Here is a 22,707-nt window from a genome sequence, read left to right as displayed (position 1 = left end):
CCTCTCTCCCCACCCCGGGCTTCAGGGACACATGGAGATTGGGGGGTGCCCCCTGCATGCCCCTGCTTCCCAAATAAGGCAGTCATGACTAGACTAGCTTTATTATTATCACAGTGGTTTCAGTGAGTGTACACTGACTGTTTAAAGATCTTTGTAACCTGTAAGCATTAAATACATTATGGGCATAAGGTACATGTCAAAGAAAACAAACCGCCATTTTACCGATGAAAGGGAGGTCATGGTGTGTTAACAGGAACAGATTTCTGGATTAGGTCATTTCCATTTCCTCTGAGGGGAATCTGTGGGACAGCATACCTACATCCATCCAATTTCCCCATAAGAATTAATGTAAACAGGAGTGGGGGAGTGTTAGGTTCCAGGGAAATTTGGTTGAGGTGGTGAAGTCAGAGGGTGGGATATTTCCCAGGGAATGCCTTGCTGCTAAACGATAAACTAGCACTCCGCTGAACCCTCAAGGGTTAACACGTTGTTAATGTAACCTCACACTCTACAAGGCAGCACAAATGGAGGGAGGGGAGACAGCATGGCAGACAGAGACAGAGACACACACCCTGTGTGTGTGTGAGAGAGAGAGAGAGATGCACCTTGACCCTTTACGTACGCTGACCCCACTCTAAGTACATTGCCTTTTTAAGTACCGTAGATCAGCAATTTGAGACAGCAGCTGCTGCCAGCCAGCCAGCTCCCTCCATCCTGAGTCCTGTTATGTCCCCCCTTGCTCTATGGAGAATTTGACCCTTTTATTCAAAATTACCAATCATGCTGTCGAATTCCCCCTTCCCACCCCACTCCATCCCACCCCCAAGAGAACAATTTTGGATTATCAAAAATAATTATGTTTCATGTTAGCTGATACCAAAAGATAATGTTTCCAAATTGTATTTTGTAAAGAGGAGGTAGCTGTTATTTATCAATATGTGACTATGTTAATTAAAAAGACTGGTTGCTCAGAGTAGTTTGGTTATTCAAGATTATTTAAGTAAAGATATTAATCATCACTGTAATATGACATGGAAGTCTTGCCATTACCTTTCCTATCATTTTAAAGTTAATAGGCATTTCATTCTGTGCCTGCATAAGGCATGCCTGCATAATCTATGCAACCAGGTGATTCCTTGTGATAGATTTGTTGTATACTGTAAATAGTCTATTACCCTGCATAAACTCTTTTCATTGCACAAATTCTCTTAAACATAAAAGTAGAGCTAATTTGCCTTTCCTTAAGTGACCCTTATGAGATAATTGTTTAAGCAATTAATTCAAATTAAAAAGAGACATTCACAATTGAGAATTGGCTGCCGTTAGCAAATTCTTACTCTACTGGAAGTAGAATGCATAAGAGAGATGGGTGGGGCTGGCCTCACACAGACTTTTGTTGCTTGAATGGTGTGCTGGAATGTGTACATTCCTTTTGCAGGGGGAGAGGGGGCTATTACACCTGTTTCCAGGCCTTTGCCCCAATCATTTTTAAAATGTATTAGAACAGAAATTAGAGATGGGAAGGAACTATTAGATCATCGTGTCCATCCCCACATGATGAGGAATTATGCCCTACAGTGGGCTCTTCAGTGCTTTGTCTATTATCAAGGGACTCATCTGATGAGGCTTTTACCACTTGTGATAGATATTGGGGAAGCCGTGCCAGAGTCTATCAAAGATCACTCCTAAGATTTTTTTCCTTATAACTGGCCTACATTTTCTCTTGTCCAACTTCATCCCATTAGCCACACTGGGTAAGCACCTTTGGCAATACTCTAAATATTCATTTCACCCTTTTTATACCTTTCAGAAAATGGGGAAAAAATTCAACACAATCAGGAACTAAATGAAACATCTTTGAAATATAATGTAGATAGCAATATCCATTATGCTACATGGTATTTGGGTTTTCAAGCCCAGAAATGTCCCATCTGTTTAGTGGCGGACAGTAAACGTAACTCCTATATATAAATTCTGGCTCTCCAGAAATAGCACACAGAAAAAAACCCCAATCTTACAGAACATAACATTCCTACAAATACTGCTAAAATAAACTCTTGGATTAATTTCAGATACCACTCTTAAGATAAACTTGTACCTACTAGAACAGACAGATTGAATATGCTTAAACAGGGTTTAGAAATAAATTCCAGCTATAGCCAGCACAGAGTGGAAGGAATTCCTACAGTCAAGTATTCTCATTGGTACCACAGCTTTGGACCTGTCCCCTTATGGCTGCTGGATCTGCAGCCCACTGCCATTCTTGCTCCTGACACCCAAATTTGAGCAACAATTCAGTTTTGGCTTCTGGCAAGTTGGGAGTAGCTATTAAAACCAATCAAACTATAGGTCCCCAGGGTTTTCGAACACCCATTATTGGCTACTTAAAAAGCATCCAAGGTCATAAGAAATCCATTGCCTGCTAAACTGGGGAAAAGGAGTTGTGAATACTGCACTCTAATTAAACTCTTAATAGGGTATTGTCTGGAAGGTGGTGGGAAGGAGCTTGAATGAAGCTTTCAGCAATCTCCCATTATTGTCCCATACTACTGGACATTTTCTCATCTTGTCTTATCTCAGGAAGAAATTCACTTTGTCAGTTCTTGCTCTCTGGCCTTAAATGATTTATGGTACTATTCAAACATGCCACCAAAGCTTGTAGTGGCAGTGGAATAGGATAATAGGTCAACCGTACTTCATTACCTTTATTGAAATTGAATTCAATTAGTTTTTGTATAGTGTTCGATAAAAATTGGTCTGTTTCAATGTGTGACATAGGATTTGGCTTTGTGCAAATTTTTTTGTTAAAAGTTTTCTAACATTTTGAAAAGCAATATCCTTTAATAAAACAAAACCTTTCTAAACAAGTATGCCGGAAATACAATTCAGATTAGCTCAGTTCTGTGGAAGCTGGGACATAGCTCACCTTTTAAATATAGGCTATTGTAGGCTTTATGGTTATATTTAGCTCATAATCTTACAACTTTATGTTTGACTAGACTGCACTGCCATCAGCAAAATGTATCTGTCCAGAAAGCATAGCCTCCAAAAGATCATTTATATACCTGATAAGGAGGGAGAGATGGCTTAGTACTGACCCCTGTGGAAACCCATATATTACTTCTCTGAACCCTGAACCACTGCCTTTTAAAATGATGTCTGTTTCCTGTTCTTGAACAATTTCTTAATCAATTCAACAGAGGGTCCTGTGGCACCTTTGAGACTAACAGAAGTACTGGGAGCATAAGCTTTCGTGGGTAAGAACCTCACTTCTTCAGATGCAAGAAGTGAGGTTCTTACCCACGAAAGCTTATGCTCCCAGTACTTCTGTTAGTCTCAAAGGTGCCACAGGACCCTCTGTTGCTTTTTACAGATTCAGACTAACACGGCTACCCCTCTGATACTTAATCAATTCAAATAGCTTTCTTCTTATATTGTACTTGCTGATTTGGTAAACCTATTTGTTTCATGGCAGAAGCTTTCCTGAAATCCAAATAAATAACTTCTTTTGTCTCACCATTACATATTTATACACAAAGAACTCTAGCCAATTTATCAGTTATGTTTTTACCTTCAGAAATTCATGCCCACAGTTTGTTGCTTCATTTTCCATTTCTAAATAGTGTGCTCTCTTTCTTACTCTGCATGTTCCCACACAGGAGGTCAGGCAAACAAGTAGTGTATATATGCACTACCTGTTTGCCTGATGCAGTGGTTTTCCAACTGCGGGTCGCGATCTAGTACTGGGTCGTGGAATGTAAGGCACTGGATCGCAGCAGCTCTGGTCAGCACCACCGACTGGGCCATTAAAAGTCCCATCGGCAGTGCTGCCCAGCTAAGGCAGGCTAGTCCGTAACTGTTCTGACACCGTGCTGTGCCCCAGAAGCAGCAGCAGCAGGTCCAGCTCCTGGGTGGGTGTGGGAGGGTATGGGGCTCACTCACACTGATAGTACTTTATAATTAATCCTAATAATTAATGGGATTTTTTGTGTAGCAATGTATTCATTGTGAGTAAGCATTGCACAATCTGGTCCATTTGTATTCAGCCTCTGATTGTCTAAATTATTAGTGAAAGTATCACCAGCTGTCAATTCCATATAACTATTCCAATTGTAACACCATCACTAGCAGGAATGAGCATTAATGTATAATCAATGATTTTGGGGCACTGTATCAATTTGAATGAGAAAAGAAAATCTCATTGGAAATTTTGGATATGTAAGGAATGCAGGATCAGTGTAGACAAAATGCATCTTTGGAAAAGACACTAAAGGATTCACATGTACACTCACAAAGTGAAACAACTATTAGGAACATTGTATGTTTCTGCTTCTGGTACCCAAGCACTTGAGAGGTGCAACATAAAAATATTTGCTTTCCAAAATGGTAAAGACAAATTCATATCCCCCAAAAGAGAGCTACTAAAGTGCATAAACATTGATGCACACATCTAATTAGTATAAGTCTTTAAAGACACTTTATGGTGGGGCAGGAAGAAGAAGGGTTAAAGCAGCCTTGTGGAGGCTGCGCAGAACCCAGCCAATTGGAAGAGGGCTTATTGAGACAGCCAATAGGGGGAAGGCTTAGTGGAGCAGCCAATCAGCCTATATAAGAGGGACTGCTGAGCAGAGCAGAGCAGAGCAGAGGTAGTCTCTCCTGGGAGGCCAAAGGAGGAGGACTGGCTACCCTGTAGGAGGGTTGAGAGAGACAGTATCATGGAAAGAACAGTGCTGGGCAGGGTCAGGGGAGAGGCCCTGATACAAGGGCAGAGAAGGTGCTAGGGCTGTGGGGAAGTGGCCCAGGAAAACAGATGGTGGAGTAGGAGGAGGGGCAGTACATGGCTGCTGGCTATAGGGTCCCTGGCCTGGGACCCAGAGTAGCAGGCAGGCCCGGGCCTCTCCCTCCTTTGCCCCCCCACTTGTCACTGAGGGGAGTAGCCAGTGCATGGACTGCAGTTTGCCACCGAGGCAAGTGGCTGGACTGAGGGCTGTTGGGTCCCCTGGAAGGAAGTCTGCTTGTGTCCAGGTTTGAAGAGTTATTCAAGAACCATTTATTCATGTGAGACCAGGTTTCTTTTAATCAGCCTTCCAACTAAGGATGGAAATTCATGGGAGGGGAGGGAGAAAGATCATCCACAACTCTCGATACAGCTAAACAATCACTGTCTGGGATGATGTTTGTCCATGGTTCCTGAAGATATTTCTGTAAAGCAGAGCCCTTCCCCTCTTTTTTTGTTTTGTTTTTGACTTTTGAAATGCACAAGATTGCACCAAATGGCATTTATTTGCAAAAAGTTTTCCCAAAGAAGGATATCCCACAATTTCCTAAAAGCACCCTCTCTCTCTCTCTCTCTCTCTCTCTCTCTCTCTCTCATACACACAGGGCCGGCTCCAGCATTTCTGCCACCCCAAGCGCAAAAAAAAAAAAAAGCTGCGATCGGCGGCAGCAGTTCGGCGGCAGGTCCTTCGCTCCTAGAGGGAGTGAGGGACCTGCCGCCCCTGAATTGCCGCAGGTGCCACCCCTCTCCCTTGGCCGCCCCAAGCACCTGCTTGTTAAGCTGGTGCCTGGAGCCGGCTCTGCATACACACACATTCTGCGAAGCACGCTTTTTAAGCAGTTCTTGGAATGTTGCTAAGGACAACAGGATCAACAATGAGCTGCAAAATAACTGCTTGTAGCTTAATTTAGAGCTGGACACAGTGCATTTGTCCAAGAATTTAGAAAAATTACAAAACGTGTGGTTGGACTGATTCCTGATCCTTTTTCTAGTCTCCCTGCCTGCTTTTGGTCTCCCTCTCAGGGTATGTCTACATTGCAATTAGACACCCACGCCAGGCCCGTGCCAGCTGGCTCCCGGGGCTCAGGCTGTGCAGCTGTTTAATTGCCGTGTAGATATTCTGGCTCAGGCTGCAGCCAGAGCTCTGGGAGCCTTCCCCCCACATCTGATACACACATGTGCACACAGCTCTCCACCACCATCTTATGAACAAGTCAATTTCCCAAAACATGGGCTCTCATTTTAGTTATTTTGCACATATGGAAGTGGGCAGAGCAAATGAACAATGTAACTTTCTGAACACTGGAGTCTGATCTAGAAGCTGCCCTTTTTTTGTGGAACTCCCATTAAAGTCAAAGAATACTCCACGTATGGTGAGGCTGCCGGATTAGGCCCACTGTTTTAAAAAAGACTGTTGCTGTAGGACTACTTCATTGTTAATGCTCAAAGGAAAAAAATGGTGTGACGAGAACACTGCTTCCTACCAGCGATAATTAACAATTTCTTTAAAGGCTGAAATGTATTTTAGATTGAGAAATTAATTTAGAAGTAGGTTGCATTTGAAAATCAGAATTATTTACCCTATGATCCTCCCATGGAATCATAAGGTACAATTTTCAAAAGCACCTACATGACTTAAAAGTCAAATCGACATTCTTAAAAGTGACTTAAGCCCAGATCCTTTGAAGATCTAGGCCTTAGGGCCAGATTTACAAAAAGTATTTAGGCACCTAATGGTGCAGAGAAGCACCTCATGGTATTTACACACGTGCCTAGTGAATTATGTGCTTATCTGCCATTGACTTTCAGTGGGAACTAGACATCTAATCTGTTTAGGCACTTGTGTAAATCCTATCAGCTTTCTCTCTGCACCTTTAGTTGCCTAGATACCTTTGTAAATCCAGGATTTAGAGGCTTTTTAAATTTTTACCCTCGAAGCTTACAGAATCAGCGCTTCCAAGATCAAGTTTAAAAAAGGCTGCTCTAGACCTTATGATGAGTAGGCTTAGAAGGATTAGATTTTTATAGATAAATGTCAGTTTCACCCTACACACACAAACTGATGAAACAATATTTCCATTGAAAATAATTGAAATTTGCAAATAGGCAAAGTAAGAAAAATGCTCCTTGAAAACCTAGTAGAGTTTGATTTAAGGCTATTTACTTTGTATATTTTGACGTATGATGTTAGCAATTTGTGTTTTAAAAGTTGGAAAGCTTTACCTTTTGGAATCTCAACATACTGTCAAAATAATTATTGTCTGATGCCTTCATAATTTCCCACAACTGTGAAAATTTAAATCAATAAAAATAAAAAATGCTTAAAAATAAACATTGATATTATTAATCAAAACTATTTTTAAAAATCTAATTCTGCCAAGCCTAATGATTGCTTTTCAGATGTACATGTAAAGTAGATATTTAATTCCTAGTTGTTTTTAGTTGAAATCCTGCACATGTTTTCAGCCTGAGCACTTGTACATAACATAAGAATGGCCATACTGAGTCAGACCAATGGTCCATCTAGCCCAGTATCCTGTCTTCTGACAGTGGTTGCTACCAGATACTTCAGAGGGAATGAACTGAACAGAGTAATTATTGAGTAATCCATTCTGTCATCCAATCCCAACTTCTGACAGTCAGAGATTTAGGGATACCCAGAGCATGAACTTTTCTAATTCTTTGTTGAACCGAATTGTACTTTTGGCATTCACAACATACCCTGGTAGCGAGTTCAACAGGCTGACAATGTGTTGTATGAAGTACTGCCTTATGTATGTTTTAAACTTGCTGGCTATTAATTTCATTGGGTCACCTTTAGTCCTTGTGTTATGTGAAGGGGTAAATATGCACTTTCTTCACACCATTCATGATTTTATAAACCTCTAGCATAGCTCCCCCTTAGTTGTCTCTTTTCTAAAATGAGCAGTCCCAATCTTTTTAATCTCTCCTCATATGGAAGATGTTCCATAGCCCTAATCATTTTTGTTGCCCTTCTTTTTACTTTGTCCAAATCTAAAACATCTTTTTTGAGATGGGGCGACCAGAAGTTCACACAGTATTCAAGGTATGCTGAACACAGCATACCACAGATTTATATAGTGGCATTATGATATTTTTTGTTTTATTATCTATCCCTTTCCTAATGGTTCCTAACACTCCATTAGTTGTTGGGGTTTTTTTTGTTTTGTTTTTACATCTATGTCTGATAATTCTGTTCTTTACTATAGTTTCAACCAATTTGCCTGGTACTAAGTATAGGCCTACTGGCCTATAATTGCCAGGATCATCTATGCAGTCTTTTTAAAAAATTGGTGTTACATTAGCTATCCGCCATTAGCTATCTGTCAGAGAGACTGATTTTAAGTGATAAGTTACATACCACAGTTAGTAGTTCCGCAATTTCATATTTGAGTTCCTTCAGAACTCTTAGGTGACCATCACCTAGTCCTGGTGATTTATTACTGTTTAATTGATCAGTTTGTTCCAAAACATCCTTTATTGACACCTCAATATTGGGCATTTCCTCAGATTTGTCACCTAAAAAGAATGAGTCAGGTTGTATGTAGTTATAATTTTTTGTGTGTGTGTGTGTGTGTATTACAGTAGCACCTGGATGCACTAGCCAAGTCTGGGCTCTGTTGGATGTATGTGCAGTACTCACACAGTCAGAGTCGATTGACCCAGAGAGCTTACAGTTTTCTAATCTTAAAATAGGCTAACTTTGTAATTAATAAATTGTTCAAACAGCACAGATGGCAGTTCTCGTATGGTCCTCTTCTCCTTGCCACCAAAGATATTGCCTGCCGAAATGTCTCTCGTTTTCTGTATATGTGCCAAATTGTAAGTTATATTCTCTTCAGCTTTGACAAGCTTAACTAGTAATGTTGATTAAAATGAAGTAAGCTGTTTCCCCCCCTAAATGTATATATTACAAACTAATACTAATATAGTATTAAGGAAGGATTCTCAACAAATCTCCTTCCTTCTTTTATATTATATGGATATAGGTATGCCATACTGGATCAACCTATTTTCCCATCTGATTTGGTACTGTGATTCTGACAGAAACCAGTACGTGATGTCAGAGGAAAGAAAAGAAACAGGATAGCTGCAAACGTTATGTGTGGGCAAAGTTTCCCAATCCTTTTTAAAACCACCCATAACATGCACCTTGATTATCTTGTGTGGCACAGAATGCTGCAGCTTGAATATATGTGCTGAATAAAAAATGCCCTTTAATTTCAGCAAGCATTACCATCATATGTCAAGTGAAAAAGAAGGAATTGATCAGTGTTTCATCACTTTGTATACCTTAATCAAGTCCCCTCTAATTCTGCTCCTTTCAGATTAAATCATTCTATTTTTTACAACTTCTAATTGTAAAATACAGATTTTTTCCTATTGGGCCAGTGCTTTTTATATTATTTGTCTAAACTTTACCCGCACAGGAAGTTTGTTTTTGTTCTTATTTTTCAGTCTTATGACTTTACTAATTTTCTATGGTGCTTACCTCATGGCTGTTTTATGAGGTTACATTTTTTAATACTTGTAAGGCAGTTGGAAGACAAAATGGATATCTAATGGTGTGTACTGTGTTTTGATCATATGTTATGGGCTAGATTGAGGCTTTGTCATGCCCTGTACTCTGCAGCACCACTCCAGAAGCTGCCCAGGAAAGGAAGTAATTTGGACCATTCCTTTACCAGCTGTATATAACTTCTCTCCCCACGTCTCTTCACATCGGCTGGCCAGGGATTTGAGAGGGAGAATGAGCCAAGGCTCTCCCCGTTCCCCAGCACCTCTGGGATGGGAAAGGAGCATCCCTCACAGTGCCCAGTGATCCAGCTAAACCACATACGGGAATGAAGGGGGATTAGTGGAGGCTCCCTTGCTTTCCGCTGCAGCCACCTAAGGTAAGGGACAACCTCCATTCTGAAAATGAGGTTTACCACATGTACAACACATTTGAAGTTAGAAACCAGAAAGAGATGGGAAAAAAATCAATTCGGTTGTCCTCAATTTGGATGTCCTGCTTCTCCAGCCCTGCGACAAAGGGGTAATGGCCCTTTGTAGTAAATAGGTGCAGAACAGGCTATTATATACATGAGCTTCATGCACAGACTACGTACCTCTTGTTCCAGACTTTCTTTTTGGAATGGGTGTCTCAAGTTCTTATGATCCATTTTGTCTCTTCTTTTGTGCCACTCATGTGGTTGTTGACTATCATTCAGCGAGTTGTTGTCCAATTCTAATAATATTTGGGTCATATAGTGAGAGAACATGTCACTCTAAGGTGTCCACAAACTCCCAAACCACCACTTCCTGGGTTAATGAGGGCCACTAATCCCATGGATAGAGTAATAGATTCCAAGGACGGGACCATTATGATCATTTAGTCTGACTTACTCCTGGGAAGGAGAGATAGCTCAGTGGTTTGAGCATTGGCCTGCTAAACCCAGCGTTATGAGTTCAATCCTTGAGGGGGCTATTTAGGGATTGGGGGCAAAAAGCTGTCTGGGGTTGGACTAGATGACCTCTTGAGGTCCCTTCCAACCCTGGTATTCTATGATAACAGGCCACAGAACTTCCCCCAAATAATTCCTAGAGCACATCTTTTAGAAAAGCAGCCAATCTTGATTAAAAAAATTATCAGTGATAGAGAATCCACCACACCTCTTGATAAATTGTTCCAATGGTTAATTATTCTCACCATTATAAATTTACACCTATTGACCTTACTCCCCCAAGGTCCAGTGAGAAGGGTGTGTCTTGTAGCCCGAGGAGAAAACACGTTTATGGACAGAACCGGCCACACTTGTCTCTCTCTCAAAACATCCCCTGTTGATATCTGCTGGTCTAAAGCCTGCGAGGGGAATAGAAAGGACAGGGGGAACAGGAGGGAGGAGGTGGTGAAGAGATCATCTTCCTGCATGACCCAACTCTGAGACTGCCCCTTAGTAAATCTGGAAGAGAGCACAGTGAGCTTCTCCTGCCATCCAGAGACAGAAAAGTGGGATCATGACATGGTTCCTGACAGAACAGCTGTGCATCAAAACATTCATTCTGTGAGTGCCTGTGGCTGTGGCAGCCAATAGTGTATTCCAGCCTGATGGACTGCCTGTGCGTGGGAAAAGAGATTTTCCCACTACTGTATGGTGTGTTAATCACACAGTATGGTGTTATTGAAAAACTAATGACGTAAAGTGAACGGGAAACAACAATTTGTTTTTTAAAAGTATTATATAAAATATTAATGCTTTGTGAAGCAATCTTTTCAATAGATTAGTTACCATTAATTCAGTGCATTGGATTCCATGGTGATCTGTCACAACTTTAAATCAGAGCAAAAGTGGTTACTGATTTATTCATAGATCAATAAGAAATCACAATGCCCTTATAAATCATTCTGTCTTGCCAAAGAAAAATCACTATTGATAGATTGTAACACCTTATTTTGAAGCAATATCTTTCCTTTGCAAAAGTAGAATACAAATGCAGTACAGATCTCACTGCTGTGTACAACCTGTGCAGGAAAAGGGCTAGAGTTTTTCTCTCGCGCGTGTGCACACACACTTCCTTCTATGTTTTGCACTCACTCTTTATTTTTCTTCAGAACATCAGATACAGTAACTCCTCACTTAACGTTGTAGTTATGTTCCTGAAAAATACGACTTTAAGTGAAATGATGTTAAGCACATCCAATTTCCCCATAAGAATGAATGTAAATAGGGGGGGGGTTCGGTTCCAGGGAATTTTTTTGCTATACAGTACAGTACTATAGTTGGGAGGTGCCCCCACCTTACCCCACACAGGCACAGCCCACTGGCACTGGAGACAATGAGGCAGTCAAGGAGGCTGAAGGTGCTATAAGCTAGGAGAAGCATGTTGTGCCGTAGCAGCGGCAGCTTCCCCTACTCTGCAAGCACCAGGGGCGGGGGTTTCAACCCAAGCCTCCACCCTTAATCCGCTTCTTCTTCCCCCCCTTCCTCCCTCTTTACTCCGCATGCTGCGTCCTCGCTCCTCCCCCCTCCCTCCCCTGCCTCCTACCCGCGGCAATCAGCTGGCTTGTGGTGTTCGGGGGCAGGAGGAGGGGGAGGACCGAGGACTCGGTGCACAGCCTCCCTCTCCTTGCCCTGCCTCCTGCCCGCGGCAATCAGCTGGTTTGCAGTGTCCAAGAGGCAGGGGCGGCAGGGGGAGCATGAGCGCTGAGTCCTCGCTCCTCCCCCCTCCCTCCTGAATGCCGCAAACCAGCTGATTGCCGCGGGCAGGAAATGGGGGGAGGAGGGGGAAGGCGCTGATCCGTGGGGTCCGCCGGTGGGCGGGAGGCACTGGGGGGATGTAGGCGGGCTGCCAGCTGTGGACAAAGCAGGCAGCCAAATGACGTTATAGTGAAGCATTGCCCAACTTTAAATGGAGCATGTTCTGTAATTGAGCCGGGACGTAAGATTGAAACAACGTTAAGCGAGAGGACATTAAGTGGGGAGTTACTGTACAGCATTTGCTTCACCAGAAGTGATGGAAACTGATGCTGGATATATCCCAACAAGTGAGCTTTTGAGTCAGACACCCACAGGTTTACAGTCTTCTCTGATCCCTTTTGGGGCTTTTCCCTTTTCCCACTCAGATCCTATTGATTTAGGGATCTTAGGTTGTGACTTTAGTACAGCCCAGGACAAGGGGTGGTATGAAAGCTGCTGCAACCCAGGAATAGCCCAAGGAGGCTCTACCTGGTTCCATTTGGCTTTACGGGGATAGTCATCTACTGGTGCCTTATACCAGCAGTGAATTATTATATCCTTTCACTGGGTCAGCTACTCAAGCCACTTATTGAAGAGGGTGGAGTCAAGGCTCCACCCATTTACCCACCCACCTTCTGCAGGGAAGGAGTAAATAGGGTTAGTAGTCCCATTTTCTCAGACCCAAGCTTGAGGTAGCCTACATAGGAACATTAGGGCCATTCTTACTCCCTTATACAAACATTTAGTCTGTGTCTGAATCTAGCGCTCAGAATATATATGGCGCTTTTACTGTGCTATTGAAAGTACTGAACTAGATTTTTCTTCTCTCTACTCAACCAGACCTTTTTCTTCTCTGAGGGACCCTATCCTTCCTTTCCCCATCTCCACCCCAACTCCTTTGGCCAGAACTTGTTCCCTGTCTCTTGCTTATAGACTCCCCTGATTCTTCTTTCATTACCCCAAGTGGCTCTGTTATATTTTCCAGCTTCACATCAGATGCAGTGCAGAGTTTCAGCAGATCTAGCAGACTCTGGGCCATCTGCTACAACAGTACTTAATATCTTATAGCATCTTGTGTGCTAAACAATCTCAACGTGCTTTACACACCCAAAACTGAGACAAGAACTAAATATAGGATCACTTCATCCACTATTGAATTCTGGTGCAAAACATGGCAGCTGTTTAACAAAGTGCAGCAATAATGCACAACAGTTTGGGGCACAATGTGAAGAAGACTACTGTATCCAAGCGATGCTCCACAGGGAATTTACACAGACAGAATGTTATCACCTGAGGTAGAACTTGGCCATCACACCAGTGTCAAACATTCCTACTCCTATGAAAAAAGAATCTTGGTATCTTTAATACCCAGAAGTGTTCATGGCCATCATTGTACAGCTTATCCAAAAGGCAGCACCTCTAGCAGCATGGTTCCATTTAACATCGTTAGTGCTGATTGGTAGGCCCCAATCCTGCAAACACTTTTGTATGTGAGCAGTTCTTTTGATGTGGTGAGACTTATTATGTATCAACAGTTAAGAATACGTGAAAGTATTCATAGGTTCAAGGCTTTGGAGGGATGAATTCCACCTCCTGAATCACCAACATTACTTCCTGCAGCACTTAGGTGATCACTAAAGGTATCCCATTCACACACAGATCCATCCCAATTCTGTTTAATTGTGAAGTCTAACAGGATGGGGATCATAGCATGAGGGTTTCTAGATTCAGAAATGCCCCAAAATGGATTGCATAGTTCTGATCTTATTGAAACCCCATAGCACATGATATAGTAAGACATCAGCTATGCCAGCTGATTTGTCTTGATGGATTTTATAGGTAGAATCCAAGAGTCATGTTTGATCAAGCTGTGAGGATACTACCAGAACCGGGCCAAACCTTCTAAAATCATCGAGTTCAGTTCAGCATCAGACCCAAGGTTGGGTCAATTCTGTTGTTCCACATCCAGTGACCCACTCACAAACTAGCTATCATAAGTAATTATCATCTTACATCCTGATAACAGGGCAACCAGCTCATGTCATTACCAAAGGAATGCATGTCACTCACCTGAATTTCTTCATATAAAAGTTAATATCTTACTGCACACTGTATTCAGTACAGCTGGATGAATAATAAAAAAATAGATGTATACATATATTCAAGAATTAAGGGACCAACTTCACTCTGCTATTATTTGTGAGGTCATATTACATATTTGCAGTCATTGTGATGACTGCTGGATATTTCCAAAAATATTTGTGAATCTGAAAATTGTCACATATTTTAGCATGAATGATTGTTCGTCCCTAAATTCATACAGGAAGCGAGTTATTTGTTATTCAGTATTTACTAATCACCTTCTTCCTATTTAAGGCTCCAGGCATACATTCTCATCTACACCTAGTACCTAATGGGCCCAGTTGGCCAGTCTTACAGCAAACTCAAGGCTACTCTAATCCAGTGTTTCCTAAAGGGTAGGCCCCGATCCACCAGTGGGTCACAAGAAGGGTCTAGGTGGATCACCTGTCATTTCCCCCCACATTGCTCCTTGCTCCGCACATGCCCTGGAAGCACTCCCCACAAACACATACATGGTCTCACTTCCGAAGAGCTGGGGCAGCTGGCAATGAAGTGGGGAGCGGCACAGAGGAAATGGCTGGAGCCAGCAAGTGGACAGTCATTTCTGAGGAGCAGAGATAATAACCAGCTGCAAGCCCCCAAGGAAACAGCTTGGAGATCACCTCAACAAGGGTCTGTAAGGACAGGGTTATTGGCAGTAGCCGTAGGGTCAGAGGGGACAGTGCTGGGAGAGTGAATGCAAGGAGTCTGGGGGGTAGCTGAGCAGGGGGTTGGAAGGTGCCTCAACTTTAAATGGCCCTCCACAGCCCTGTATGCCAGCTCATATCAAACAATAGTAACTTTTATATAGACATACACACAGTATCTCTGTAATGGTAGCTCCACAAAAAAGACAAATTGTAGTTGTGGGTCCTCTTAGTAAAAACTTTGGGGGTCACTATTCTAATCAATACTAGTAAACTATGCTCACCAGCCAGGAATTGCCAGATTGTAGATGCACAATAGCCATGTCCCTTCTCATTTGCTGATGAAGAGATATGGCTACTTTTCAGTCAATCAAAATTGGATGTTTTTCTAAAAGATATGCTTCAGGAATTATTTGGGGGAAGTGCTATGGCCTGTGTTATGAAGGACATCAGACTAGATGACTACTTCTGACCTTGGAATTGATAAATCTAAACCATCAGAGGAGTGAAGGTCCGGAACAGTGGTCCAATGGGAGAAATGGAGAGAAAACAATCTAATTAGCTTTAAGGTGGAGCTTGCTAAATTTATGAATGAGATCATATGACAAGATTGCCTGTGATAGCTGGGGGCTAGACATGATGACCTAGGGCAGTGTTTCCCAAACTTGGGACGCCGGTTGTGTAGGGAAAGCCTCTGGCGGCCTGGGCCGGTTTGTTTACCTGCCCCATCCGCAGGTCCGGCTGATCGTGTCTCCCACTGGCTGCGGTTCGCCACTCCAGGCCAATGGGAGCTGCTGGAAGTGGCACGGGCTGAGGGACCTACTGGCCACCGCTTCCAGCAGCCCCCATTGGTCTGGAGCTGCGAACCGTGGCCAGTGGGAGCCACGATTGGCCAGACCTGCGGACGGAGCAGGTAAAAAACTGGTCCGGCCCGCCAGGGGCTTTCCCTACACAAGCGGTGTCCCAAGTTTGGGAAACACTGACCTAGGGGGTTCTTTCCAGTCTTGTGTAAGAGGTAGAGTAATGAAGAAGGCAGCCAATCACAGAGGGCTTTCTGCTGACCCAGGCTGGAAATGACATGAGGGCTGGAGCTTCTTGAGTCATTGTGAGACTGGCTTCAGCAGAGGCCAAAATTGTGTTACTCATGATGAAGTTGCGAGAGCTAGCAACATTGAGAAATAGACTGAAAGGCAGAGGGATGAGGTATCAGCCCTGGGGAGAGAGTAGGTTGGAACAAAGGGCCTGAGGTGAAGACTGGGGGCTGGGGGAGGTGGGAGACAGAAATCAGATAAGGCACTATGAAGGGGGAGTGTGACGGGATAATCTGCATCCTTAAGGGCAGTGGTACCTAGTGGTCAACCCATGCCGTCACATGGAATAGCCTTTTAAGATTCTGAATGGTCTGATAGATACAAGGACGCAGGAGATATTGATAGAGAAAAATTAGTCCCAGGAATAAGTGGTTTTGGGAGGAAATTCCATCACTGTATTTTTAAGGGGGCAGGACCAGGAGCTTTGCAGAGTGGGTGGGACAAGGCTCCCCTGTCACCCAAACAATATGGGATGAGGTTTAAGGAAGGGGACCAGCATATATGCTGCTTCTTCCCTCATAGCAAGAGAGACACCAGCAAGAGAAGGTGGGTCTGCTGAATGCTCTGAGCATTGGGACTAATTGCAGAAACAAGGCCAGCGGAAGGAGAAGCTGCCTAAGACCTTACAGCTGGTTAAATTACAACCCAACTCCAAGGACGAGAGCTGGGGATTCCTGCCTTCAGGAGAAATGGAGCCCTTGTCCAAACAAATCTCCCTGTGAAGTCAGTCATTTCAGCCTGACTCCCAGGCCCCTGCTCTAACAGTAGCCAACACTTCCTTACAGGACTGAGCATAAAGCCCAAGAGTCGAGACCCCCCAAGTTGACTGCACTAGACACTCAGCTACTCATTGCTAGGAAGAGAATTCAGGAGTTCTAAGTACCAGTCCCCTGCTCCAGTCCATCCCAGAACTGGGAGTAAAACCAAGGAGCCTGGACTGCCTGCCACATCCACACATATATTTTCAGCCTCTCCAATGGTTTGTTGCTTGCCTGTCGTGTTTCGCCAGTTGTAGAAAACAGTTTTGCTTTGCAGCATACATGAGGAGGCAAAAAGCTCTAATGCATTTGCTAGCCCTCAAGCTAATAGTGATTATCATCTACATTAAAGTAAGGTCCTGGAGAAGGGTATAAGACTGATTGTCTGCCTGCATAAAAGCTTTAGAATGTTCCTGCTGGCAGCAAAGCTGAGATGTGAGAATTTCGCATGAGTTAGACAGCACTGTAAGAAATAAAACAAACAGGAAATGCTTATACTTGCTTCTTTTCTAGCTTAGCATTTTTGGACATGAGAGATACTTCAGATCAACTTTTTCTCCCCTGCTTTGGAAAAATGAGGCTCTTCCATTGTGATCTTACTTCTGGTGAAGTTAATAGAGTAACAATGATGTAAAATTAGCATGAGATTAAAATCAGGACCTTAATTTCTATATTATGCAGATGAAAATAGTTAAGATAAATATTAATGAAAATTACAACAGATAATGTGTAATTAATTGCAGGGCTGAAATTAGTCTCCATGGAGATTTGATTTAGATCTATGAAGGTAGTGGAAACATTACAGAATTTTGACAATGAAAATATGAATTTTCTATATCATAATATGAAGATAAATCGTTAATGTTTATGTGATAGGGATTTACAGAGTCCCTGGTAATAAGCTTCTAGACACAATCTATTCTCATAGAAAATGTCATGATCAACCCATTTTATATTGCATATTATATTTTGTATCATTACAGAGATGGTGGGTGGGGGGTTGTTACTATTTGTTTATTTGACAGTACTGAATACTTTGGGATGATTTAGTGTTGCAAATGTACAAGGATTCATTGGGTCTGAATCACAAGACATGACAGAAATAACTGGCAAACTCAGGGCTCCATCATGCCTTAAAGTCACAGCCTCTGGTAGAGGACCAGGCAGAGCTGCACTGCCCCAGAAATAGCCTCTGAGTGCATGGTCGTCAGTGCTTCCAGGAGCACAGGAGAAGCACATACATCATGTCCCTCTTTGACACTGTGCAAAGGTGGGGAGACAGGACTATGAGCTCATTCCATCTCCGTGTCTCTTAGCGCCTCTGAATCTAGGCCTCAGCATCAGTGCTAGTCTTGCATAATCTTTGCCCTCTCTGGGGACAGGCACAAGTGAGCTCACATTCTAGAGCCCTAAGTAGAATCATAATCAGGTGACCCAAGGCTACACTATGCCCCAGCTTTCAACCATCATTTTCTTGCAAGTGAGAAAGAGCTATCACAACACAAAATGCATCTCTCCAGGGAGGCATATGTGTGAGGAAGGCAGCACAGCCTCCTTATCTTCACATGTGGTAGCCCTGTCACGCAGTCGCAGCTGGTTGGCTGCAGGTATTTGGCTGAAGCTGTGCCTTTTGGCCCCTAAAGGGAGCCATATTACTTTCTGAGCAGGAAGCCAGATGTGTCCTGTCCTCTCCCTTCTATCTCTGCATCAGGGCCAGGAAGAGCCCACCAGGAGTTTTTCATAGATTCATAGATTCATAGATTATAGGACTGGAAGGGACCTCGAGAGGTCATCGAGTCCAATCCCCTGCCCGCATGGCAGGACCAAATACTGTCTAAACCATCCCTGATAGACATTTATCTAACCTACTCTTAAATATCTCCAGAGACGGAGATTCCACAACCTCCCTAGGCAATTTGTTCCAGTGTTTAACCACCCTGACAGTTAGGAACTTTTTCCTAATGTCCAACCTAGACCTCCCTTGCTGCAGTTTAAACCCATTGTTTCTGGTTCTATCCTTAGAGGCTAAGGTGAACAAGTTCTCTCCCTCCTCCTTATGACACCCTTTTAGATACCTGTAAACTGCTATCATGTCCCCTCTCAGTCTTCTCTTTTCCAAACTAAACAAACCCAATTCTTTCAGCCTTCCTTAGGAGGATTTAGCAGGGGTGGCTGGAGGAGAAGGCTGCAGGACAGCTGCACAAGCTAAGGACCAGACTCTCTTCCTTCTATCCCCTCTACAGTCAACCGCACCAAGCTCCCCTCAGCTTTTGCCAGCCGCCTGGAATGCGGCTAGCAATGTAGGGAGGAGAGCAGGCTCCATGCCCTAGTGCACGTGGGCATGACACGATGGAAAGTGAGCAGAGTCTTGGCTCAGTCACCCACTGCACTAGCTAGCAAAACTACAGCCGGGGACGCACCCTGCACTAAGTGGTCCAGGGTACATGCCCCTCCAAAGATGAACTCAGAAGGCATATTGATACTCTCTTCTGGTCTGCTCCAGAAAGAGTGTAACAAAGGTTACACTCCTTGCTCCTTGCTCAGGGCTGCAGCCAGGATTGAGCCCACACTAATTACTGATTCAAAAAAATTGTTTATTTCCATGTAGTGTTTTTGTTGACATTAATTTCTTGCAGTATCAGGAAATAAAAACCACAGGGAGTCTGTTATTGAAAGTGTAATTAGGTTGAAGTCTGGATTAAAAATATTCAGAAATAAAATCATGTTTGATATTTTATAATATAAATGTCTTAATACTGTGTGTGTGATCTCCAGCCAGTATCACACAATGAAAACAAAGAGATACTGAGCATATGTAGAGTCCCACTAATCTAATAAAAAGATGCATGTATTTATATTCATCAGCTTTGACCAACACAGGTTTCTGGCTTCAATTCAGCACAATATTGAAGCACCAACTTAATTCTAAGCACTTGCTTAATAGCACGAAAGCATGTGCTTGAGTGCTTTACTGAATTGTGCTATACTTTCTGATTGGACCCCTATTAGCCCCTGTGTGATTTTAACAAGTGTTTAACTTTCCCTTTCTGTTAATTTCAGTAATTACTATGGACATGTTTTTTTATGTTGAATGGAGGAGAAAAAACAATTATTAACATTTACAGATTAAAGCTAGATTTAAACATTTCCAAGCCTAGATACAGGAAGTCTAGAGTCCAAATAAAGTATATTTCCAAGGTCATATCAAGATTTATAAGAATATTTTCCAGAAAATGCAGATTTAATTTATGCCATAGTTTGTTTTTTTCCTAAAGAAAGTGAATGAAAAATGAAGAAAGGCACCTATTTTTTCTTTGTGTGTGTGTGTAACAGTTTGTAACACACACACCAAGTTCTCCATCCAGTTTAGTCTTGTATAATTAATAATGGTGCTCTTTTTTTTTTTCTTTCCAGTTTGGAGTTGAGTCATTACCCATGACTTTCCGTGCCAGGCTATCACTCTCTACCAGTGATTTGACAGCAGGCCACAATGGGACTAAATCATACATATCACAGTTCGCAAATATCAAACTGAAAAAGTTAATGGGGTTTAATATTGTTTATGGGCCATTTACAATTCCCTGTTTGTTAACTGCAAACCTCCACTCCTTTTAGATTATAAACTTTATGCAGAACTGATGGATTGCACAGTTTTGCTCAGGATTACATCCACTGTTTTAGGAATGCATCTTATTTTTCAAAGCACTCACCCAGAAACTTGGCTGAGAGGGACACCACACACTGTGTGTCCCTGGATATGCCTCTTGTATCAGAGAAGAATATGCATTGTTATGGTGAAGAAAGGAAGATACAGAAGAAAATTAAAATGTGAATAAAACCAAAAAAGAAATAAGTGGAAAAAGAAAAACAAGGAAGACAGATGGATCTGCGCATACTTTCCCTGCATGTACAAGGCCCATTATTATGCATACAAACCAGGTACTGTATGTGTTTTTAAATGGTCAGTTGGCTGCATAATAGATTGTGCACACACACTAGGACACAATTTATGGCTATAGTCATTAAATGTAGGTGTACAAATGAGAAATGTTTGGAAATCAGGCCCAATAAATTATTTTCTGGACTGTTTGTAACCAGAATGTTATATGGTAATATACAAAGGTTACAGAAGATAGAACATTTAAAAAGACCCAACCCTAAAATCAAAAACAATTAAATTTATCATGCAAGATGAAAGAAAGGAAGGTTTATCATTATTGTCCTAGACCTAATTCCTGTTTTGTGGACTGATTCTTATATGTATACTATCCTTAAGAGAAGGGTGTATATGCTGAGATTTTCCAAGATGATTAGGGGATTTAGCTACACAATTCTAATTTAAATTAATGGGATTGTGTGGCTAAATTCCCTAGATGATTTTGAAAATCTCATATCTAATCTTTAGAGCTAACTATCACCAATTATGGACATTCTACAGTCCCAGCAGAATGCTTTCTGTATTGCTTACTTGTTGTTAGAATACATAACCTACATTGGCCCTGTTGCTGTATAAAGCCCATTATTTCTATTATTCTTTTTCAGTGAACAATGAGGATAATGAATACCCTAACCCTTTATAAATTCCACTTAGGTATTTGCACAAAGTTTGGTGTCCCCTCAAACTTCTCTACACTCAGATATCCACCCCAAATACAAACTCATCCATTTTATCCTCATCCATAACACTTTACATTCAACAACAAACACTTTCCAAACTATGGGAACAGACATGTGTCACCTTGAGGAAGGAATTCTGGACAAATGCACCATGAAACCAATGATATCTTTGAGATACATTAATTATTTTTCATCCTCTGGACAGATGACTAAATTCCCTCACAGATTTCCACCAGAACTTCAACCACTACCACCCATCCATCAAACTCTCTCAAGAACACTCCCACAGCAACATCAATTTCCTAGCCACCACAATCAGCTTCAGCAATGGAACCCTCCAGACAACTATAGATAAGAAACCTGCAGATCACCACACCTACCTTCACAGATTCAGTAGCTACTCCAAACATACCAAGAAATCTGTTATCCACAGCTAGGCACTCAGATGCCACAGAATATGCTCCAAGGACAAAGTCCAGGAAACACATTTTAGCACACTTAAAACCTCCTTCACTAAACAAGGACACTTTACCAGGGAAGTAAACCTCATCATGGAATGGATTACCCGAATACCCCAAGAAAACTTGCTTCAATATGGGAAGAAAAACAAATTTGACCTCAGACCTCTAGCTGTCACCTACCACCCCGCATAGAAATCTATAGTATCATTAAACAATTACAACCCATAGTCAATGAGGCCACATCCTGAAAGATATCTTTTCTGAACCACCTCTACTGGCCTTCAAACACCCACCCCAACTTCATCAAATTCACTATCAGAAGTAAGCTCCCCACAGACCAGGACCCACCATCTCAAAGCAGCACCAGACTCTGCCATAAAAACAGATGCAAAACCTGGAAATATATCTCCACTACTATGATTATCAATACCCCCCCACAACACACCTTTCATGAACCATGGGTCCTACACATACCTGTCACAACATGTGGTGTTCTTCATTCAATACCTTAAATGCTCCAGTAACTATGATGTGGTTGAAACCAGACAATAACTACACTCACAAATGAACTCACACAGAAATATGATGAAAGTCAAAAACAGTATATCACCTGTGATCACACTTTTCACAAAATGCTCACTTCATATCTGACCTCTCTGTTCTTATCCTCCAAGGATACCTGCACAACACCTTCAAAAGATGAGCCTGGGAACTTAAATTCATAACTTTGTTAGGCACTAAAAATCATGGACTCAGAAAAGGCATTGGATTTATGTCTCATTACAACAATTTATAACCCACCAACTCTCTTTTGTCCTATGACTGCAGAGATGTTAAGTGCCCACTTCATCTTGAATGGTTTCTTACAACATGTTAATTCCTTATGCTAAACAATCTGTTCCACCTTGCATTTGGCTGTGGCACTCTGAGCACCTTTCCCAGATCTGAAGAAAGGCTCTACGTAATTTTGAAAGCTTGTCTCTCTCACCAACAG

The sequence above is a fragment of the Chrysemys picta genome, chromosome 2, assembly GCF_011386835.1.
Source record: "Chrysemys picta bellii isolate R12L10 chromosome 2, ASM1138683v2, whole genome shotgun sequence".
In the NCBI taxonomy this organism is placed as follows: Eukaryota; Metazoa; Chordata; order Testudines; family Emydidae; genus Chrysemys; species Chrysemys picta.
The sequence above is the reverse complement of the archived record's forward strand: the minus strand, read 5'-3'. Positions refer to the sequence as shown.